Genomic DNA, 23,377 nt, shown 5'->3' with positions numbered 1-23,377 from the left:
GAGGAGGCTCGAGCAAAAAGTGAAACATGTTCACTTGATTGCGCCAAAGCCCCCTTTTACATGGCATACAGTGACGACACACAGGTGGATATTTATAAAACATACTCATGGAACATGAAAACATGGAACAAAGCAAATAAAACGTACAAGGTTAAACAATATAGAGTGGTCGTGCAAAGCTCTTTTGTGGAACTTAAACAATTTTTATATGTACAGCAAAAAAATTTAACTGTAGGAAATTACAAACAGAATGGAAAGTGCAAACAGGCACACATTCATCTAGGCAAACGGTTTCGCAACAGAACAGCATGTTATTATTTCAGTAGCATTAATTAATATGGGTTGTATGCTTGCTCAGACAGGAATAACCTAAATCTTGAATTACTAATGCGGTTTTTGTCAATTCCGTTATGTTCGAGGTTGTTTAAGAGTGTTGGTAATGAATAACATCGCATTTGTTGGCCATAATTTGTTCGCGAATAAGGAACTTTCCAAGGTTCTGAAAAGCGTCTATCACGTACATGCTGATCGGGTTAAAGTTAACTGTGCTGTATATTTTAATTCTTGCTGGCTGTTACGAAGTTTTTGTTTGTATTTTTTTGCCAATGTATTTAGGTATATATTATGTATGCTTGTTATATTAAGCCGCATAAAATATTCACCTCTGTTGTCTTGCGAGTCGACCCCTGCGATATGCCGAATAGGTTTTTTTGGAGTACGTTCAAATGATTTAGATTTCTGACGGTTGTTCTCCCCCAAACAAGAAAGCAGTAACTTATATGTGATAGAATCAAGGTATTGTATATATGCAGTTTAATAGCTTGTGGTAGGAAAGAGTGGAACCTCGCTAGTATTCCGACAGATTTATATATTTTGGTTATAGCATAATAACATGAGTGTCCCACAGCATATTTTTGTGCAGATATACACCAAGTGCTTTAACTGAATCAACAAATTCTATTGGTTCGGATCCTAATGAGATATTTAAGAAGTGTGGTGTTTTCGTTTGCCTGGGAGTGTACATGACTGCCTTTGTTTTTTTTTTTTTTTTTCGTATTCATGTCCAGGGATTTCGGTTTACTCCATTGGTAGAGATCTTGAAGGATCGTGTTAATACCAGCCTCTAAGGATAGAAAGTTACGCTTGTGAAATAAGGTGGTGTCATCTGCGTGGAATATATAATGTGGAACGGGGCTAACAGATGTGATATCCTTTACATATATGTTATATAAGAGGGGGCCAAGTATGCTTCCTTGTGGTATGCCGGTAGTTACAGGTCTGTATGATGACATGTTGTTATCTATTGAGACGCTTTGCCTTCGATGTTGTAGATATCAAGTTATGAGTGCTAGTGGTGTTCCCCTGACTCCATATATTTCTAGTTCTTTTAGTAATGTTATGTGATTAAGACGATCAAAAGCTTTGGAAAAATCAATGTAGATACCAACTGCTACTTCTTTTTCTTCAAATGCTTTTAGTATTATTTCTTTCTGTGTGAGCAATGCTAGCTCTGCGGATTTGCCTTTGCGAAAGCCAAATTGTGTCGGTGTTAACAAATTGTGCTTTTCAAAAAATTGGGGATACGAATATGAATTACTTTTGCAAGTCCTTTTGAAAAGATTGTTGCAATCGCCTCCTTCGAAAATTGTTATTACTTTAGATATTTGCATCTTTTTTGGGAAAACACCTGTGGAGAAAGGTAAATTGTAGATACTGTTCAGAGGTGGACGAAGTAAGCAGGTCTATGTTAGGATCACCTCCCAGAATTGTTGTGTAGTCATCCTTATTTGAAAAATTAAGTAAGGTTTCAAGAAATTCAAAGAAAGTGTTCATGCAGCCACCTGGCGGCCTGTATATCACAGCAAAAATGTAGGGTTCACTAACTACAGCAAGACATTCAATGTAGTCATTGATGACAGCGAACTGGTCAAGTAGGTTTCACACTGAAAGCACTTCCTAATATTCGATTGAATTCCGCCACCACGCTTTTTTGATCGGTTCAAAAAGAAGGTTTTTTAATTTGCTTTACTTACGGCATCACATTCTGCTGTAGGCCATGTTTCCATTAACATGACTACATCAAAAGGGAAGTAGAGTTTTCAAGAAAAATATTAAGTATGTCTTGTCTATTACTTGATCTTATGTTCAGACAGAAGCATTTAAGAATTCTCATGTTTCCAGATGTGATAAGATTGTAACTTTAGCAGGCAGTAATACCATTCTGAATGACAAGATGGGGTACAAGATAAGTTGTTGTGCTCACTGAATCTTTCCAATGTCTTTTTCACATTGCACACGAAGACAGTTTGACGTTTTATGTTTGCGAGCAAAGATTTTTCCGCCACGAACCTACACGAACTTCCAGTTTTGTTCCTTTTTATTTTGTTTGGCCAAGCTGTGAAGCTCCTTCCGGAAGGGGCAAAGGTGTTCATTTATGTATATGGGATCGGAGCTATCAAGACTTATATATATATATATATATATATATATATATATATATATATATATATATATATATATATATATATATATATATATATATATATATATATATATATATGTATATAACCGTCACATAGCACCGGCCACCCACTTCAAATCTCTCGTCCACGTACCAGTACCGTAACCTTTTCCTCTTCCTTTTTTCCACGAGCCGCGTCTGAGTGGAACGACCTATCCCACTCCGTCGCTGCCATCACCTGCCCATCATCCTTCAACGCCAACATTGAAATGTGTATATCATGTGTAAATATCTGAAAAGTGTAACATTCGATGTTTATTTCCCCCACCCCTTATGTAATACCCCGGAAGGGGCCTTTAAGATTAATAAATGAAATCAAATTAAATTAAATTTGTTTGCGAGGGGAGTCTTCGTCTTTTCAAGAGTCTTTCTGGCCTTTTCAACCGTCACCCTGCCATTGAGCTCGCACCGGCTTTTGGTCAGCAGTGTCGGTTTTCTTACCGATTCTGCAGCATTGTGACTATACTTTTAGATGCAAGTGATAGATTTGAGTGAAAAGACGATGTTCATTCGTCGGGTTTAATTAGCCCAGTGGCGAGTGCTCCGCCGAGGCCCGATTAACAACTGGCCGTCTGCAACTTTCGATTTCGCCTTTGCCGAGGAACCCACTCCTTTGTGGGCCTCTCTTAAGGTACCTGGTATGTAATGTTATGAATTGCTCCATGCAACCGGTTAGCGGCGGATCCAGTCGTCACCAAAAGAGTCTGGGACCAACTTTGCCACTGTGCTGTAGGGTAGCCCGAACGACTTGGCGAGAACAATTATTTTTTACTGATCGTGAAGTTCAGAAGGAAGATATCTCTCAATTTAGAAAGTTGGTTCATCACACTAGAGCGCAGGAAACGTATTCTAGACTTCTTAATCGCCTATTTTCTGTCTGTATATAGATAACATTCTAGTGCTTATCTGCAATTAATTTTTGTTAAGATATTTTCGTTCTTAAGAAAAGTGCGTTTTCCTTTTTCATTGTAAAGAGAGCTCTATAACTGGGCTATTATATGCGGCAGAAGCTCAGTATATTTAAACTGATGGGTTAAAGTATTTTTACACACCACCACCACGATATGGCCTGTACTTCCTTAGTTGTACTTCCTCAAAATAGTACTTCCTCAAGAGTAACTGATATGTTGTCGTACACAAATATATACGACGGCAATACAGAGGCAAGCCAGCTTGTCTCGATTTCCATACTCTCCTAGAAGAGCAGAAGCTACTCATGCAGGATTTTCATTCAGCCAGGCAAAAGGAGTTCCCAGCTGTGGGAGCGCCAAGAAAGCAGAAAATGTTGTACAACGCTAAGAAATATTTCGAAAGAGCAAAAAATGCTGAACCCGCAGTGTTTCCGAGAAATGGTTTATTCTGGAAACAGCCAGTGGCATGAATCACAGTGCATACAAATAAAAGGACATGCTCAGTGGAGGTACACAAACACACAATCAGCCAAATTCTCCAAAATTGGAAAAAATGTGCCAGCCATCGAACAATATTTCATACCAGAACCGGGCCAATGTCTGGAGAGGGTTCAAAAAGCAGTGCATTTTCAGTCAACGAAATCAAATTCCTGGGACATGTAATAACAAAGACATGACGCTAAACAAACAAATTAACACTGAACTGAGCAAAAGCAAAAAGTGATCCCAGCAAGCCGATGAGTCCTTTCTCTTTCCTCGGTAGACTGACCAACACACACACCCACCATTTTCACCTTTCCACCCACACCCATACATCATAGCATGCCGATTAGTCTTCTCTCTTTCCTCAGTAGACTCATTACCACCACACACACACACATATTTTCACCTTTCCACACACAAACGCACACGTGATCACAACAATGTCACAGCATGCCGATGAGTCCTCTCTCTTTACTCGCAGGCTCAACACACACAGCCACATGCACACATATTTTCACCTTTCCACCAACACATGCACAAAAGTGATCACAGTATGACAATCAGTACTCTCTGTCCTCGGTACACTCACTGTCACAGAATAGGCGGCATCCATTAATTTGCCCATGTTGCATTTATACACACGCGGAATTGTTGTTCTGTAAACCCCATATGTTCACGGGACCTGTATATGTGACCATCGGTCTGGCGCGCAAGAGCGCGTACGTGCACGCTGCCTCGGAACAGTGTAGCTTTCCCTGTGTTAGCTACAACTCTCTCCATGCTCGAGCAGAGGAGTACGCGCTGCCTATGTCGTACGTTCCCCACTCAAAGTCACCCCGACTACTTCCTTTGTATATCCGTATATTCTTTCTTCCAGGCAATGTGACCCCCAGAAGAACCGAAGTTAGGGGCGTACGTGACTGTTGTTTTTGTTGTGCGTTATGTTTTTCAAACCTAAGATGGTGGCCATGCAGTGCTGAAGTGTGGTGTGTCTACGTGCGCCTTCCTCTGTGAGTGAACTACTTTATGCGCTCTAAGTGTGCGTTTTGTTTCGGACCCCGATCCTGCGCACAAGGTATCGTCGACAAGGGTTTAAAAAGGAGCCGCCGAGGCCCCAAAGTCAGTCCGCCCATTTCGCTCCCGAAGAAGGAAACCCGAGACGCCGCGTGCTCCCGGGGGGTACCCGAGCGCCGCCGCCGGCACCGCATCCTCAGACCGCAAGCTGCACCGGAAGGACTGTCGCCTTCGAGTGCTGCCCGTCTGCGTCGTCTCAGTGATGGACTGCCGCCGCGCTTCCGGTCAATTGTATTGTCACGTAGTGATGACAAGCCCGTTGACACCAAAAGAAGACACAGGCTTGATGGTACTAAAATTAGCTCTTTATTGGGCTGACTTGCGCCCGCAAAAGAACTAAGGAACTCGGCGGCGGCGATAGCAACAAACGGGCTCGTCGATCGTCGAACAAAGAATGCCCGTCACACTCGTCAACGCTCAATTTAAAGACTGCTCAGAACAATCTAGATAACGTCGCAAACTGCTAAAAGCACAAGCTGGAACATTGTGGAAACATGCGCAAGTGATCGGAATCTTCGAGACAGATCTCGGCGCATCTTTCGCGACAACGAGCCTGAACAAACACGGGATACAAAATTGATACGCATGCCAGAATCACAGTGATAAGGCCGCATGCCGGCGGCTGTTAAAAAACAACAAATGCAGTTTGAAGGTTTCGCGGCAGTATGTTCGAAACTGCTCTGAACTTTCTTTCCCTTACTCTTACTTGAAATGTTACTTCCAACCCAAAAAGCATGACCCTGTATACGTAATTCGAAGTATTTAATTAGATTGTTTCTTCCCTCATGTCGTTGCCTTTTTAGAATGTAATTGCTGCTCTCTAAATGTTTTGTGTATTACTCGTTCTGAGCCTATAAACGTCTTCTTATTGTTGTTTCAAGTCAATGCGTCTTCGTCTCATTCTCCACGTTTGCTTACCGGCTACGCCGGGCATCGAACGACCACCCCCCCGTTTGTCCTGTCTCAGTGATGACCTCCGGTGATTACCGAGCGCGTGACACTCACACACACCCACATGCACACATATTTTCACCTTTCCTCCCACACACACACAAAAGTGATCACAGCATGCCAATGAGTCCTTTTTTTCCTCGGTACACTGATCAACACACACACACCCGGGTCCTGGTACGGGCGTACAAACTTGCAATTTCTTGATTGGCGTGCCTTGACAGCTTGGATGCACTAAATTTCAAGAAAAAGCGTACAGGAGTGGTGGCCGAGGCCGCTGAGGTGGAGGCCATTTTCTCAATAGTAAACGGGGGCCGGAAAGATTAAACACGGCGGCCAGAGTTGCGGGAACAGCGAAAACATGAAATGAAAAAAGACGACAAACACAAAATACAAAATCATGGATCTCGATCGATTAACTCGCAATAAGAGCGTATTTTGTCATGCTTATAACAAATGTATTATTCACGAAGCCTGCCGGCAAAGTATTTGTTATTTTAAGCTCACCACATGCAATGCAACGCAATACTTTGTGTGGCGGATGCAGGCTGCGCAAAAAAGAGCGCTAGCTTTGGCAGCGTTGCATTTGATGTTCAAAACTGAGCGTAATGATCGCCAGCACAGTTAACGGGAACTTAAATACTAAATCCCATAATTAACAAGTCGATTTTAACTCTACGACAATGTAAATAAAATTGCTCCAACGCAACTATACGGGGAAAATATTTTTGGCGATATTCTCCAGCGCCCGAAGGCTACTACCATGCAGGCGTGGCCGCATGGTAGTAGCCGCGGGGCCGCGGCGATACCGCGGCCCCGCAGTCCACAAGGTAAGCGCCGGCTAGCTAGTCGGCAGAAAATGACCGCGGCCTGGAGCGGCTAAACAATCTGGTCTATATAAACCTCCTTCCGCTGTATAAGAAGAGGCTTAGAACAATGCAATGCCGTTTCGACCGCGGGGCCACAAACGTCTTCTTGTCTTCTTATGTTTTTTTGCGTAAATTTGAAACTGCGCCCAAGGACGCTCTTTCAATATATATATATATATATAACAAAATGGTCTGTTTGTACACACTAAGAATGTCTGATTGACATACTTTGCGAGCCAGATTAAATGAGGGTCTACGAATCTGTATTTCAAATTCAGCTGAGCGCAATTAACAAAAACAATTGGAAGAGAAACTTTTGATAAAATTTGTCCCCGAGCATTAAAGCTTTCAGCTACCAACTAGCACGCCGCTAGTTAACACTATAAATTAAATTATTTAAAACTAGGAGGAGGCCAAACCTAGGAGGACACCAGACTCGACGCGAGGGAGCCTTTATCACCGGGTTTTATTCCTTGAATTTTTCGGCATTAAAAGACGCAGTTTGGCAAAGTGATAAACGCATTTACTTGGCTTGATTTTGGGGAAAGGAAGGTGCTGTAACTTACTTCTCAGTGAACGCCTCACTTTAAAACGAAAGTCATACAATAGGGGGTTCAGCTGCCCAAATCTTTAACTGGCATGAGCTCTCCTTTTCTGTGCTCCTGCGCCTTACGCGGATAAAACCTGCCAGAAGGTCAAGACTGGGCAAGGGGAGCCCTTTTTTATACTTGGACTTTTCGCAGGTTATCTCCTCTGTAACACTCAGAATCATAGAAAATGCGGCCGTCACGCACGCCAGTTAAAGATTTGGGCGGCTGTACATATGTCGTTGATTCGAATCTCTGTCGCAAACTAGCTTTCAACATGACTAGCAGATGAATGCTAAATGTGAAGCAAAAATGGATATGACGTGCGCCACCATGAAAGCTGCATAAAAACGGTTGCATCACGATTTTGATATAAATCAGAGCGTATATTCTTCCACGAGCTGCGAGTTTCGGCTACGGCAAACGCGATGCATTTTCGATTGAATGAGCTGTATGCGCATCGAGTAACATAAAATATGTGCGTAATTTTATTGCTAAACACTACGGCACCTCTTTCTCTTTTCTTTTTATCCACCTTCCTTCCTTCCTCTTACGGCGTGGTTCAGGTGTCCGCAGAGAAGTGTGATAGATACTGCGCCTTTCCTTTCCTGTCAGCCAATTATTATTCTTAATATTAGGCAGCTGAGGGAATATATTTGCACCACGGCCGGTGCAAATATAGTCGATAGCTTATGGAAGAGCCACCATTCCAACCGTCGAGATGCTCATTTTTTGCATGTCATTCCCTTCGAGTCACCTGACACAGCGGCACTTCCAGAGAGTGTCTATGGAAGAAACAACACCTATCATTTGCTGAGTTCGCACCTTTGTCTTCACAGCCGGCCACATGCTTCGTCGTGAGCGCTGAGTCCAAAATGCATTTGGTGCTAGTTCACTGCAGTATTCACAGTAGCGGCTATCCTTTAAGCCAAGGAAATAATTGCAATGTGGGCTGCAAGTTTGAAGCTTCTAAACGTGGTCTGCGGGAGTGGCGGAGGTAGTGAGACAAAAATTTTAACTGTGATGCGAGGCGAAGAGACTACTGAAGGACACAGTCGGGATGCTATCCCGATCTGGAAACCAAGCTTGAAGCATATATCACCGAAATATATGACCTGAACTGAAGCCGAGTAGTCCAACCCGGCAATGAATTTCCTTGTGAAAGCATCCACCATTGTTTTGCTATTTTTTGTATTTTCGGGGCACGCAATTTGGGGCTCAGATTTACATTTGAGTCGACTTACAAACGTGTAAATATGGTAGTTAGCGCAAAACTAGAAAATTCCAAGCAAGTGATCCACCCGTGCAAGCCTCCCCCTCCTTCCCCGCCCCCTTGACTAGAAAATTAGGAAGTGAGCTCACTCTCGCTACGACGTGCGTTGCTGTGTCTCCAAAAACGGCAATTTTTTGTTTCCAAAACGGTCCGCACTGAGGTGCTGCCATCTTCGTCTATCGAAGCCTCTCCCAGCCACCGCTGGCTCCACCGATGGTGTGCAGACTTTGCACTCAGCTGTACTTTCTATATATGAGCCACTTTTTGCGGTTGTTGAAAATGCGATAGCTTTGTAGGAAGTATCTCACTCTTGCTGTTGCGTGCGACATGGCACCAAGCCGTTTGAATCATCGTTTTGCGTCCAGGTGCAAAACGGTCGATATGTTCATGTGAAAAATGTGTCAAAGCCGTCGTTGCTCAGGGCTTCCTCCTGTGCAGAATGAAACATGAAACAGGCATGCATTTGGCACTGAATGCTTCTGCAAACGCACACACAGCAGTTCCTTCCTCCCAAGATCACAACCAGCTCATTGCTAGGAGTGACTGAAGAATACATGGGTTGCACTAACGTCGCTTCCGGTGAGTGGGGAACGCGCGTCGACCATGCTGGCCAACCACTGCCACACCGAACGCTTGTGCATTGCTGCGTCGATCGAACTGCTTCCTGTTCGTTTGCGTCTTTCCGCAGCGACGAAATTGTTGTTGTTTTTCGCTATATTTGGCTGCTCCAACCGAGGCGACAGTTCGAGGCGAAAGAAGCAGTTACACACGCACATTATTTCGCCTGCCAAGGATCATCGCAGACATGTGCCAACGCACCAAGACGCTGAGCACAGATCGGCGCACGGTGTGACTGTCTAGCATTAATCGAGCTCATCTGGACCCCAACAACTCGAGTATACGTGTGTGCGGAGCGCACCTCTTTACATGTATGTGGCTAGTATGTACTTGTTTTGCAAAGAAGAGGAAAGCGAAAGCTGAATGAAGGTAATGCTTTCAGACATTGCTCCGCTAGGAGCAACACATTTTGCTATGTTTGGACACTCTGATGCCGCGTTGCTTCTTTAGGCGAAGCAGGGCTACTTCACATTTGATCCCATTTGAACGCGCCTACTTCAACAACCGCCGCATTTGGTTAACTGCGCAAATCAAATTTTTTTTTTTTTCAGGGACGCCGTCAGGGCTGTCACTGAGCCTTTGAGAGCGGTTGACATGCAAATATAGTTACACAATGGAGCACTTTTTTTAGCAAAATAGGCACATGCACAGCAGATAAACTGCTCATGGATGAAGGAAGTATCCACCGTCCAGTGAAAACTATCTTACATAGCATTCCATTCAACGTTGCATTAAAACCTCAGTATTAAGATAAGGTTTGTTAATAGAAACCCCAAGCAGTCAGTTTTTCGTCTCTCCAAAAGTATCCGTTTCTTTTATGCTCAAAACTGCGCCGAACTGGAACAACCCATCTTCCGTCGTCTCCATCGAGGCTTTTTTTTTCCTCCCACTCAGTGTAATGTCTGAGAAGAATTGAAAGTAATAAAATGAAATGGTTATGTAGGAGGGCATGCAGGGCTTATCTTTGTTACCTGTATTTTTGACGTACTCTGCAAATTTCGATTCTCGGACGTCCGATACTTTCTCGTAACAGAAAGCGCTGCCGTCACAGCAAGAAATTTTTTTCTTCAAGTCGTGGAGAATCATTCGCGTAAACCGTTTCGTGTAATTTCCCTTGATAGCTTACATCTCTGAGCAGAAGCACTTCATCTTGTAGGCGCATCGCAATCAGGTTTCTCACCCACCCGCTTGTATAATAGTTCAGCGCCTCTAATAATTTGAATGCCTTCATTTCTTCCAAACTGACAAAGCTGGAGGAATAAACTAAATAGCAGACGATATCACCGTGGGTCACTTCAAGGAACCCATCAGCATCAGCCGTGTTTCGACTCCCGATCATAGCGTGCATGCATATGCACCTCCGCACATTAGCACTTTTTCTTCATAGCATACGCGTGGCGATCCAACTAGTTGATGGTAATGGCTTGCACAACCGCTCATTCCTCTGAAGAGCAGGCATTGCGCCCAAAAGAACACTAAAATATCACCCAAAGCACCTGTACAGTGGTCCGGCGTAACGGAGCTAGATACCAGCGCGAAGCACAGACGGTTCGGCACGGGTTTACCAGCATGCCCGCTAAATCTGGGAGAGGGCGGAAGTGACCTCACGTGCTAGTTTACATTGCGTCGCAATAAAGCGCAATGTAAAAACCAATTGCCAAGATTGTTTGGCACTTCTCGCTGTGCCTGCCCCAGGTGAAACTTTCCAGCCGCGGCTGACGAAGTTTTGTGACAATGGAGTGTTCTATCTGTCTGGTTACTTAATTGTTTGGTTTTGTAAAGAAGCTTGAGGACTTGTTCGTAGGCTGCTTCTCCCGCGAATAGCTGCACTCGGACACCATTTTAGATGTGCTGACAGTTGTCAAGGACAGACTTTGGTTGGCACTTCTACAATAAAGCAATAAACCTAGACAAGGCAGAGAAGCGCCAAAAGGCAAAGTACTTCGCCGCTGCTCTTGAAATGCGCTTGCTGTTTGTGAAGTCTGTTTGTTGCATAGTACTGCTCAAGAAAATAAAATTTTTAGATGTTCCAACCAACATTTCACTTCCACCGTTTTATTTTTCCACATTTATTTCTATGAAATGTTCCTTTAAAAACTAAGTGTGACTGCACTAACATCAGTCTGTAGAATGGCGGAAAAATAAAAAAAAAATAAAAAAAAAATAAAATAGCCTCTTTCGTTCTGCGTCTCTGTTTTTTCCTGCGTGCGTCTTCTTTGATTGTAAAGCTTTCTTTATGCAATGCACCAACTGGCCCAGCAGCGTGTTATACCGACGACTGTATTTTCAGAAGAATTAGCTGCATTTTCACGTTGGAGTATTATTAGACTGAGCAACCATGCATGTAGAGGTGCGTGATTTCTGTAACAGAAGTGGCAAGTTGGAGTCCTTAGACTGTTTAATTTACATCTAACGCCCTGCCGGTTACGGCCCTCGACGGCTGAACCCGAGGATGCGGAATCAAATCCCGGCCTCGATGGCAGCTTTCTGATGGAGGCAAAAAGCAAGGCGTCCGTTTATGCTGTGTGAATTGCGTGTTAAAGAACCCCAGGATGTTTGTCGAAATTTCAGGAACCCTGCATTTCTCTCGTCGCCCGAGTCGCTGTGGGTTAAACCCTTTACACCAAGCAAAACCTCTCATTCCAAGATTGCGAGGCCAACTTAAACAACGTTTGCGCCTTAGCCTTCCTTTCACATTCTCTCTTTTTTTTTCTTCTACATGATGCGCAGCCAGAGTGTGAAATTCGTAGCTTTGAGGAAAATGTAACAGTAAACATGCTTAATGGCCGTAATTTAAGTGCGTTGCAAATATGGTAGGACCGCGCACAAGCGCCAGTAAGTGATATGTCATAAAGACATCAACTTCTTATTGATTACACCCATGTAAATATACCTGACCTCGCTGAATGACGAAAACTATTAGAGCTTTAGTTGGCTCCTAATGTGAGTTTTTGTTCTCACTGCCAAGCTGGCGAGTTTCCGCTGATAACGGGCGCAAACTAAGAAGGTATGGGTCGACAGGATGACAAAGAAAGCAAGTCCTCCCACATAAAGAAGAGAAAAAAACTGACAAACGAGCATTCCACAAATTAGATCGCTTCTGTAGCGGCGACTGCCTACCCGCCCAGACACAAAAAGAACAAATATGAAGCGGCCGTTGACACTGAAGACTCTGGTGACGCCACCACGGGTGAGACATAAACTGCGGTAGTGGATGGCGCTCAATCAGCCAGCTACCCATATCCTGGTGCACTTTTCCTTCACTGCTAATTTCACATTTCAGCGCCGTTCCGGAAAAGCGCCCCCTCGATCCCGCGCCGCACCACCCTGCTGCCTACCTTTGGAATGAACCTCACCTAGGCAGCACTGTGAGCTCCATCCAGTCCCAAAGTCCAATCCAATTCCAGCAGTCACAAACATCGCAAGTGAAAGAGTATGTACACCCCCTCCATGCCCCAGTAGGGGTTGTAGGGGCATTGCTGACAGCAAGCGTAAGATGACCACCGCGAGTGAGACATGCCCAATGCCACCGAACAAAGAGCAACCGCTCTCTAGGTGGGAGCAGGTGACGAAATGAAAAAAGACAATCGTGTAAAGGGCGGCGGCGGTCACCGATCAGTTTGTATCAGTGGCGACAGTGCAGTCAGAACACGATGCTTAGCCTTTCGCCGATGCCTAAATGCACACTTCTCAGCCTGGTTGTCCCGGTCAGAAACAAATGAAATATTAAATCCACGTGGTCTACGTTCTTTTTTTTTTTGCACAAAATTTTGTCAGCCTAAATTTCGGTCCCGTTTCGGGAAAGCATCCCCTTCACTTTTCCGGTAATTTCGGAATTTGAGAAGGGGACACTGGCTCGGAATTTTACGGCAATTATTAACGATAGTTATGAAAAAAGAAACTCTCAGTAGCATGTTTTATGCTCCCTGCTGCACCAGATTAGCAGCACACCCACCAATGTGTATAATGCAGTCTTAGGTATGAAAAGCGGCCGTCATGTGTGGTTGCGAAAGGCGTAAATTGTGAGCAGACACTGTCACGTCGGCTATGACGTACATGAAACAGTTTGTATATTGATGTCGGTCAAGAAAATCCAACTGTGTGTCTATTAACCAGCTCATCAGTGCTGATGGTCGCATTTCTGGATAGACACATATGCGGCAGCAAACTATCGGTAAATACAGAGCGCTGGCGGGCATCCAAGATTATCACGGGGAACATGGTTCATCACTCTGGCCATGAGTAAGGCCACTTATAGTCGTCTTCTTATAGTCTTCGTTTGCCACTAACAGCTAACTTCATAACTGTATCATCGTGCACTACTAACACGAGCTACACATACTCTGATCCTATGAAAAACAAATATCAAAACAGAATTAAAGGGGTGTTTCATCACCATTGGCGTATATTATAAGCTTTTTTTCAGGTGAGGGGTACAAGTGAGGGTACATCGACATCCATGTGGAATTGTAGTATGCACAGTTTGGGGCTCAATTATAGTAGAGGCAATTTTTTTTCTCTCTGTGTCAGTTCGTTGCAATATGGCCACTTTTTCCGGCAGTGAAAACTGCATAACCTTCTTTTTGGTGTCACCACTAGCTGCATTCGTCGGATCTGGCAGTGACAAAAAATACCTGCCCGCACGCGCGAATCGCACGAACGACCGCAAACGAGAAAATAAAGGCAGGTAACTAGGCCTGCTAACTAATGCATATTAAACCACAGCTGCGTGGTGGCGCTAGAAGTTGGCACTAGATATGGTGATGATGATAGCCCACTGCATCCACAAAGAAATGGCGGTATCTGTTTTACGGGAGAGGGAGAGTTGCGAATTTTGTTATTCTGAATTATGCGCTATACTGCAATTCATTGTTATGAAATATTTTTACATTGAAAACATTGAAGATCAGTAGGGTATTTTGAAAAACTTCAGGAATTTAAAAAGTCCGTTAATATGGTGTTCCTATTAACGAAATTTGACTGTTGTTATGTGTGTTATGTCTTAAAAATAAAACTGAGAAAACCGAAATTGAAGAATTAGTTCACTAACTTTTTTGTATGTCACTGTAGCAGTATAAGTAGTATCATTATGTAGGCCTGTGCTTCAGGAATAACAACGTATCATATATGCAGCCAATGCAGAAGCAAAGCAGTAACAAATTTTACATAACGTCCTTCACAGTCCTTGAAACCATTGCAAGAAAGCTACTGCCCCATTCATTCAGCTAGTTAGGAGCTAGATGTGTCACTGCCACAGCTAGCTCCACCTTCCTTTTTCAGTTCGTGGATAAATGGCCATAACACATGTGGTATTTCCACATGTTCGACCCCTCTAGAGTTCCTTGCCGGCTTGTGCCGCTTTGTGAGCTTGCTGTTGGTCCTGGTTTGACATGCGGAGCCATCGGCGATCCTTTTCAAGACTTCGGCTCACAAGACAGCTGCCCGCATCGTAGCACAATCTATCGGCTATTGATGCGCTGTTTGAAACAGGTGGCTTCAGCCACTGCCTCTGGACGTTTTGCAATGAGGCATGCTTATTTTTTGAACTTGATCCCAAATCATGAAATGCAAGCTCTCCCTGGCATTCTGAGTCATGCCGTCCGTGCAACACTCCAAGAGGGCTTCATTGCTCAGACACTTGAAGACCGGCTCCAAAACTTCACAAACACTCTGGCAAACTGTTTTTGTGGAGTGGCAGCTCCTCGCCTTTTGCCATGCCACTGTTACATGTGCACCATGATTCTAGCCCTTAGGGGCACAAACAATGCTAGGGGGCATCATAAGTTTATGATATATACCAGACACATCATTCTTATCGCTCTTCAGGGCATAGCCATAACAATTTGTTATCTTTTTTTTTCCTGAGCCAGCCGTCCATTTCCTCCCAAAGGCTTCCCGTAAGCCTTCTTGCCAACAAGTGAACACATGGCTGCTCCCATGCGCATATGTACAAGATTTATGCAGTCTTTTTATTCATCTTTATTGATTTTTTATTCGTCTTTATTCATCTCCTCTGTCAAGGCGTGAAAAGTCCTGCCGTTTCCATTGATAGCATTGTGGCATACCGCAGCTTGTACTTCTCAAGCGACCTCTGAAGCATGCACAGGGCAGCTTGTATCTCCATTTGTCCAGACTTGCAATCCCATTTTTTCGCACACTGAAGAATGTACTGCATGCCAGGCAGCGTAACGTTCATCATCAGGCTGTGGGAATTTTAAGCAGCCGAAGCAGAAGTTGGAGAGCACAACGTGATTTATGAAGAGCCCGGTGCACATCTCAATGCTGCACCCAGCCGCGGTGTGCGAACTGTGGCCACGAGTGAGCCAGGTCCTGTCGAAAATTACATCTGTGTTCCCACGTGGGCTGCCACAGTCTTCAGAGATGTTCTTGACTTGGGCCACACTTGCAGTTTCGCAGTCTGTTGCAACAGCGCATCATGCTCATATGGCCTTGATAGGTTTGTGTTGCAGACCACTATGGGATATATTCTTATTTCAAAAACGTCGGTTAACGATATTGCTCCTTTGCCTATGCTGTGTATCACCTTCATTGCTCGAAAATTCACCTCAAATTGTGTTAGTACCTAGGCATCACTGGTCGCCGAGGTGAAGATCTTTGCGCACTGCCACAGTTCAAGTCAGTACACTTTTCCATGGTCCTTTTTCAGCGTCGCCGTTTTCTCGCCACACTCGAGGCAGGGGATCATTGATGACTTGAATCCCCAATCACAAACTCCGTGCTGCTGTTGTTGACGGTCATTTCAGTGGACCTTTGTTTTGCTGGCAGCTGCTGCGCGCTAGCTGTTTTCCTCGGCAGCGAAGTAAACAGTGTCGTTGCACTCCAACTCGTCGCTCGAGGCTTCGACTGACGATGCGATCCCACCAGACGTATTAGGTTGCGGTTGGGAACTCGGTCCAGCAATATCACTCAGTGAGGATGCGACCGGCAATGCTTGCAGCATGGCATCAATAGACGCCTTCGCTTTCATTTCTTACCGAACACTTGAAGATAGCACATTTTTAAGCGAAGCAAAAATCGGTCAATAAAACTTAACCATGAAAGAAACCGCTGAACAAAATGAAAATACCACGAATGCAGCGGGGCAATGAAGCAAACGAGAGAAAAGAAAAAACTGTGATGGGCCGGGGAGAAGTCACCCGGGGGCGCACGCGCTTTGGCCAATCAGCGGCGCGCTAGAGATGCTCGGGGCGACTCTACCCTAGTGACACCATTTTGAAGTAGTACAAAATACGCAAAGAGAAAGCAGCTTCCAAATGAACCCAATATGGATACTGATGGCCGCTGGAATAGCACACGGTGATCGCGCGAACTTCGAATATATTGTTACGAAGTAGAAGATACCTATCTTCTACTTCGAGGGGCGCGAGAGGAGCCCTCGCGCTAGTCCAACCATTAAATCTTCCTTCAGTCTATCGCTATGTTGTGCTGTCTTATTTGCTTGTCAGCACGTAACATTATTTAGAAAATTTCGGGCATTTCGCGCACACTTTGACGCATTGAAAAAAGCAAATATAGATTTTTTCCTGAAATCAATTTTGTTGTGAATTTATGCCATTTCAAGACCCGCGTCTGCCCTTAAAGAAGTATAGACACTTCATTTTTAGTTCGTGTTTTGTCTTCTGTAATGATGCGTAGACACTACTGTACTTGAATCGCCTCATCATATTCGCCTATGGCTGCTGAATAATTTATCATCTTTTTTTTTCTCACCAGTTTCGAACGTGAAGTCAAAGTGTAGTGACGGCATCTCAGCAACAATCGCCGTTTAACTCGCTGAGAGACACCCAGTGAAGAGAAAGGGACAGGGCGGCACCCTATCGTTGATAGAACGAAATTACGTGAAGGGGGGGGGGGGCGGAGGGGGGAGGACGAACTTGGCAAAGTGCGAGGCCAGCTCGGATTATTCGGTTGCGCAAGCATGGATGCATGGCTTGATTATGCGGCCACTGATGTGGCAACCGTCGGCTGTCACAAATTCAATGAAACGCGTTATAGCAGCCTATGCCTTTTGAAGCGAACGATGATAAAAACTGGCATCATGATCATAGCTGACCGCGTGCTTCTATTGATTACTGTTGGGAGAAGCATGAAAGCCTCTCGCAAAAAAAAAAAAGTAAAATTTATTTTTTCCAACATAATATACCTTCCTTCCCAAGCTGACATCAATGTTTCCTAAAAAAAAAGCCGAGTAAATACGGTATTTGGGAATGGTTGCCTGCTTTTTAGATGATAATAGTGCACTAATGACTATTTTTCACTTTGCAATCAGTACACACTATCGGGAAAGAGCCTCCCCAGCATCTCTCATAGTGGTTAGTGTCCCTTCACAAGCACCCTGCGTCGTGTGTGAGGCTAACCCCGCGACATCCTGAATGGCACTTGATGAGCTAATGGGCACACATTTTTAGAGGCACTGGAAGAACCACGGTGGAAGCCATAAAAACCCACTACCGCCGTGTGAAACGCCGCGCAACTGCAATTGCTTAGCACTCACAAGCTCACAAAACCGAAACTAAGCCTATTATTAAAACAATACCTTTTGTTTCATCCCATTTGCCCTTGCGAACACGTGAGAGGTGCACGATCTACTGCGCAGCATGTGGTCTAGGTTTAAGGACTGCTATTTTATTGATCGCTTACAGTGTCATGCAATCTTACTCCAATGTAGTTAACCAGTGCGTTAACCACGCCAGCCTTTCGTGGGCGTCCACTGGGACCACACTGACAAAAATATCCGTATTTTCAAAATAATGGGGTCAAACTAACGAGTATTTAGTCGCAGGTTTCGGAGGTGACGTGGAGTAGACAGCAAGTAGCCGCCGTCATTGCCAAGGATCCCGTACCTTCCGGTGCCGCCAGCTACCGCTGCGGTCACGGCATCAGTCAAGCTTTACCCACTCCTTCATGGTTTTATCTTCTGTCCGTGTTTGGCGTGCGCAGTCCCGTAACTATGCAATGTGCTGGATACCAGGCCGGCCAGATTCAGCGGCACGTAGTTTAATTTACAGTAGAACACCGCTATAGATAACTCTGATATAGTAAAGTGAACTGAAGTCCCAGTTCATCTTCCATAGATGGCTGTACACTTTTCCCCAATCATAGTATTTTTTGTAAAAATATGTTCCCACTAAATGGCGTCGTAGCATGCGCGCTACCCAGAATTGCATGGCAAATTTCCTTTGGAAAAGAAAATATTTATACCACCGGGCGTCTTTTTTTTAATGACTTTACCACCAAGCTCAATAGCATATACGAGAAGAAAACTTTATGTAGGCCTTGAAGCCGTGACGGAAAGAATGCAATGCGTAGGGAAAAAGACATTTGGTTCTTTGCAAGAAGTAAGAACTTTGGCTCTGTAAATTCATGAATGGAACATGCTCCCATCTAGCATGGCTGTTATCCGCGACACACCAACATTTCAGTCAGCTCTTCAATGCTGTTTCATGTGTGCTGTGTCCTTGTATGTCCAACTGTTGTATTTGATTTTTTTTTGTGGATGCATGTTTACTTTCTGTCCGAGAAGCTGTTTCCTGTCATCTGTATTCTTTTTTCACTTTCATAAACAATCAGTATCCCATGATGAATCCCCCCTATGTAATGCCTGAAGGGCGCTTGGTGTGTCCAAATAAAAATAAAAGTGCAGCAAAAATGGGAAGGGAACGCATGGCCAAACATGCACAGCACTGTGCAGCATGAAGCATGAGGCAGCGGTTGCAAGAATTGGAAGCACGACCTTTGTTTAGCAGTGCTTGACTGCCACGCGCGTTTCACCCCTTCTTGCTTTTTAAAAGACAGAGAAAGCAGATGACGTCGTGTTCATGCAATGCTTTGGTCTTCCCATGAAATCAACTCACCTGTATTCGCATCCCCATTTCATTCATGCTAACGAGGTACTTAAAAACAAAGAAAAAATTATAACTGAAAAAAAAAGGAAATGATACAAGGAGGAGGACTTTATTCAAAGCGCTATGTTCTTTCAGCTGGTCAGAGGCTAACCAAGCCTGCCACGTTGGAGGAGGAGAGCATGGAAAAGGCAGTGAATGAATTGCAATAGGGCAGAAAAATATGCAGCGTCCGAAGTTTGCACAAGTGCTCAGAACAATTCCGACATGCGGGGGAACGTCTGATGCAGTATTCGTAAGTTCCGCCACCTACAGAGGGTGCCACTGGAAATTCAATATGGCTGCCCGCTGGGTGGTCTAGCTAGTTGAGGGCAACGCGGCGCTGGCAGAGAGGCTAGATTGAAATTTTTTTAGGTGTGTGCTTGTCGAGAAAGCTCTCCTTTAGGCTCTGTTTTGCTGTCACCTTACAAGCGGTTTGTGCGCGTGCATTTCAGGTGCAGTAGAAAGCACCCGACGCAGGGGTGGCTGGCCTGGTATGCAAAACGTTCGACTACGGAGGGCAAGGAGCGGCAGATGTGACTTGTACTGAAGCGACTTTAATCTCAACAAGGAAGGCGGTAGACAAACATGCGCCGAGAGCAAGAGAGATACCCAGAAATTCTGTGGCTCTTATCCCATTCATGGTACTCATTTCAACTCTGTATTCAATGGCCCCGCTTTTGACCCGATTTCCCCTTGCTGCCCAGACAAGCCAATATAATGATGATGCCAGAGAGTGGCAATGATGGTCTACAGGAACCATTTCTTTTTGAGCACCACTGGTAGATATCGATTTTGAACGAAAGTATTTTTTCAGCAGTGGTCGCTACATAATCATCATAATTCGGCTTAAAACGAGACTAACTACAGCTTCCTGGGTAGCATAGAGGCTACTCTTACCCTACGTCATCATAAAATTCAGTCCATAATCCAGTGTGCATGCGGTATTTTCTGACTGTAAGCATTGCACACAAGGAATCGTGCGGAAAACATACATCTATTTCTTACAGAGTACATGTACGGTCTTTGCAGCAGCGGTTGCTAACAAGAAATGTTGCACTCAAGGGTAGTCCGCTCCAAGGTAGCTCACATTTTACGTAGTCAAGGTTACTGCTCCACCGTGATGCACTATATAAAATAATCAGGCAACATACGTTCCAAAAACTGTTATAACCTTGATCCGAAGTTTTTTTATGCTAACTTTGATCACACAGGAAATCTGAGATAGTGCACACTAACAGTGGCGATTATAGGAATACAAAAACGAGCAGCTCTATTCATGTCGCTAGCGTTTTTATTCTTCGCGCCCGTTCTTCTCAAAATTCTTTAAATGTTCATTATTATGCAGGTTCATGAATGTATATATGTTCATATCGTCTTTAGTGTCGCACAGTTCGAGTTCTGTGCGAAAGAAAGAAAATTGAAACTCGGTACCTGAATTTCCTGTGTAAATAATATCGTGTGCGTGCGCGTTATAACATGTGATTATAGCAGTGACGGAAACAGAGCGACACGCTAAAAGCAGCATTCGAGGTGACAACAAGCATAAATGTTGGGCGGGAGGCCAACGTTTATGGAAGCAGGGCAAGCAGGGCGTCGTCCGCCGCTACCACCCTTTGGGCGTTTGAAGAGGTAGCCGCGTGGCAGCGACACCGTATGTGGAACTTGCGAATAGAAACGATCGGGAAAGAGCAAAAATTATTTAGTTATATGCATCGAAGAATGCGTATTTAAGTGGTAGTGAAGGATTTCTCAGCAAGAGGAAGTGTACGAAGGGTTTCCGTAATGTTGTCATAGTGATTATTAATTTCTTTTGGTGGGTAAGACCAGGGAATCCCAGGCGCCCGGTGCCGAAATTCGTGGGTGATTGATGCACTACTTCATTGCCTGGTGCACTACCTCAGTGTGACAGTGTTCTTCAGGAATGCAACCCGCATGAATAGCGCGTATAGCCTACATTGAATCAGTGTATATGGTATATCCTGAAGGGTTAGGGGGTGCTTGAGCGCGGTCTTGAATAATGGCGACTATTGACAGGATCTCAAGAATCATTTTAAGAGGAGGATCTATGTAAGGTCCAAGGGTATGCGTCACTACCTCACTGCAGCTCTCAATTGAGTACGCAGTCGCCCCGACGTTAGTTCGTGATGCATATGTGTTGTAATCAGTATCATGAATCGTGGAATCCGTGGAATCAGTATGATGAGCATGATTGGAAACATGAGCAGAAGGTCTGCCTAGGTTAGTTGCAACATTTTTTAGGAAGGGGGTTACTCTGAGGTTATCTGGAAGGAAAGTCGATAGGTTTCAGTGCAACCTGCTGAAGTATACAATGTCCTTGTTTGGTGCTAGAAATACATGCCATTTGCTGGTCTCGATCTTACTGTAAGAGGTCTCCCGGGGGCAAGAACGCCCCCGTAGAGTATAGGCGCTCACTGTGGACGTAAACGGCAGCCTTGTACAATGTATGAAGATTAGAGCTGTATATAGAATTTTGCTGAGTGTTAATGCATGAACAATGCGCGAACTTGACCCTCGCATAGCCCGGCGTGCTTATTTACAATGCGGCGAACTAAATGTGTAAGCTGACTGCAAACTTCAACGGCTGTAAAAACATTGGCCTGATTAGTTGACTCGTGGATATGAAGTCCAAGGATCCGCGGGATGATACGCGAGATATGGGGTGACCTGTGATAGCCAGATTGATTAGATGCTTATGCTGGGTTGATAGCGAGATTTTGCAATTAGCAGTAATTCAGTCTTTCCAGTTGCGGGAAATAGCCCTACTTTGTCGAGATAACTAGCGGCTGCATCGACAAAGGAGACCTAGACATGCATTCTATGCAGACATCGTCTGCAAAGAATCTGTTCTAGGTTTGGGATAGATGCTATATACGAGATATGGGCAGCCATTCCAAGGTTAAAAACAGCACCACCTGTGAGGGGGAAACGATCAGAGGCAGAATCAGGGAAGCGGACTTGGCCGTGCGATTGCGGAGGAATGCACTTGGACGACAGCCTGTAGATTCAAGGATGTTTAAGAGGGTGTAAGGCCGCAGTGAAAAGCGACTCGCACGCGGAGTCGCGCTGGCGGTCGATGCGCTGTTTTTTTTTTCTCCTCCTTTTCCCCCAAGGCGTCGCCAAGACGCGAACGCAGCCGGAATCAGCAGTGGCACGCTTCTGCGAACCAGCTTACGGTCAGCAGAGGGCGACAATAGGCGCGACAGACATTCCGAGTGACGGGACAGTGCCCCCCACCCCCTTTTCCTCGAACGGGACGGCTGAGTGACCTCGTCTCGTGATCGCCCGCGGCGTTTCTTTCACAAAGGCGCAGCTGCAAGGTCGCGTCGCAAACACGCTGAGGAGTGGAGGCAAAGACAGGCGCCTTGTGAGAGGGTTTGGGGACCGGCGAGTGGAAAGAGTGTGTGTTTTGAATGTTGTATTTTTATTTGAAGGAATTAAGGACCTGGGTCCGAGATTATTCTCAACCCAGGGGGGTTGTGGCATGTTTTTGAATAATTTGATTGGCTGCTTTATTTTCGGGGCGGATCACCGAAGGTGACCGCCCTCGAGCCTTTGTTGATGTTTGTCATCAAAAAGCGGTCCTCGGACCATGTTTGTCAGTCAAGTTTGAGGCTGCGTGCTTAGCACGTATTTACAGTCCCTAGGCTTTAACCGAGATGCTCGGTAGAAAAGTAAGGGCTTGTAGTGACTTCTCTGTGTGAGAGTCTATTTTGTCTTAAGTTGCAGTTTTCTGTGTGACTTGTTACTGTAATTGTTTGCCAATGTAAATAATATTTTTCAGCTGTAAATATATACCTCCTCCTGACCATCATCAGATCATCGTCTACTGTTCTCGTCTTCTGCTTCTGTACCTGCCGAACAACGAACATAACATCACTGAGGGGATCGTAGGCAATGTTATTAAAGTACTTACGCACATCATAGGCCAATATGGCTTGGATCTGAGGAGCAGGTTCAGGGTTAAATTCGTGCGTGAGGAAAAAAAGAGGTCCTGAGTAGGCACACCTTTCGGAATCAAATTTGTTAAGGGGAAAATAAATCTGTAGATTCATGATGAGCCGATTAAGCACCATTCGTTACATGGTCTTTCCAGGATAAGTTATTTTTTCCAAGATGCTAGAAGGGTGCTTTCTTCCGAACGCAAGTGTATAATGCCCAGAAAAT

The sequence above is a fragment of the Amblyomma maculatum genome, chromosome 7, assembly GCF_055883805.1.
Source record: "Amblyomma maculatum isolate TAMU_Amacu chromosome 7, ASM5588380v1, whole genome shotgun sequence".
Lineage (NCBI taxonomy): Eukaryota > Metazoa > Arthropoda > Arachnida > Ixodida > Ixodidae > Amblyomma > Amblyomma maculatum.
This window is presented reverse-complemented; position numbering follows the sequence as displayed.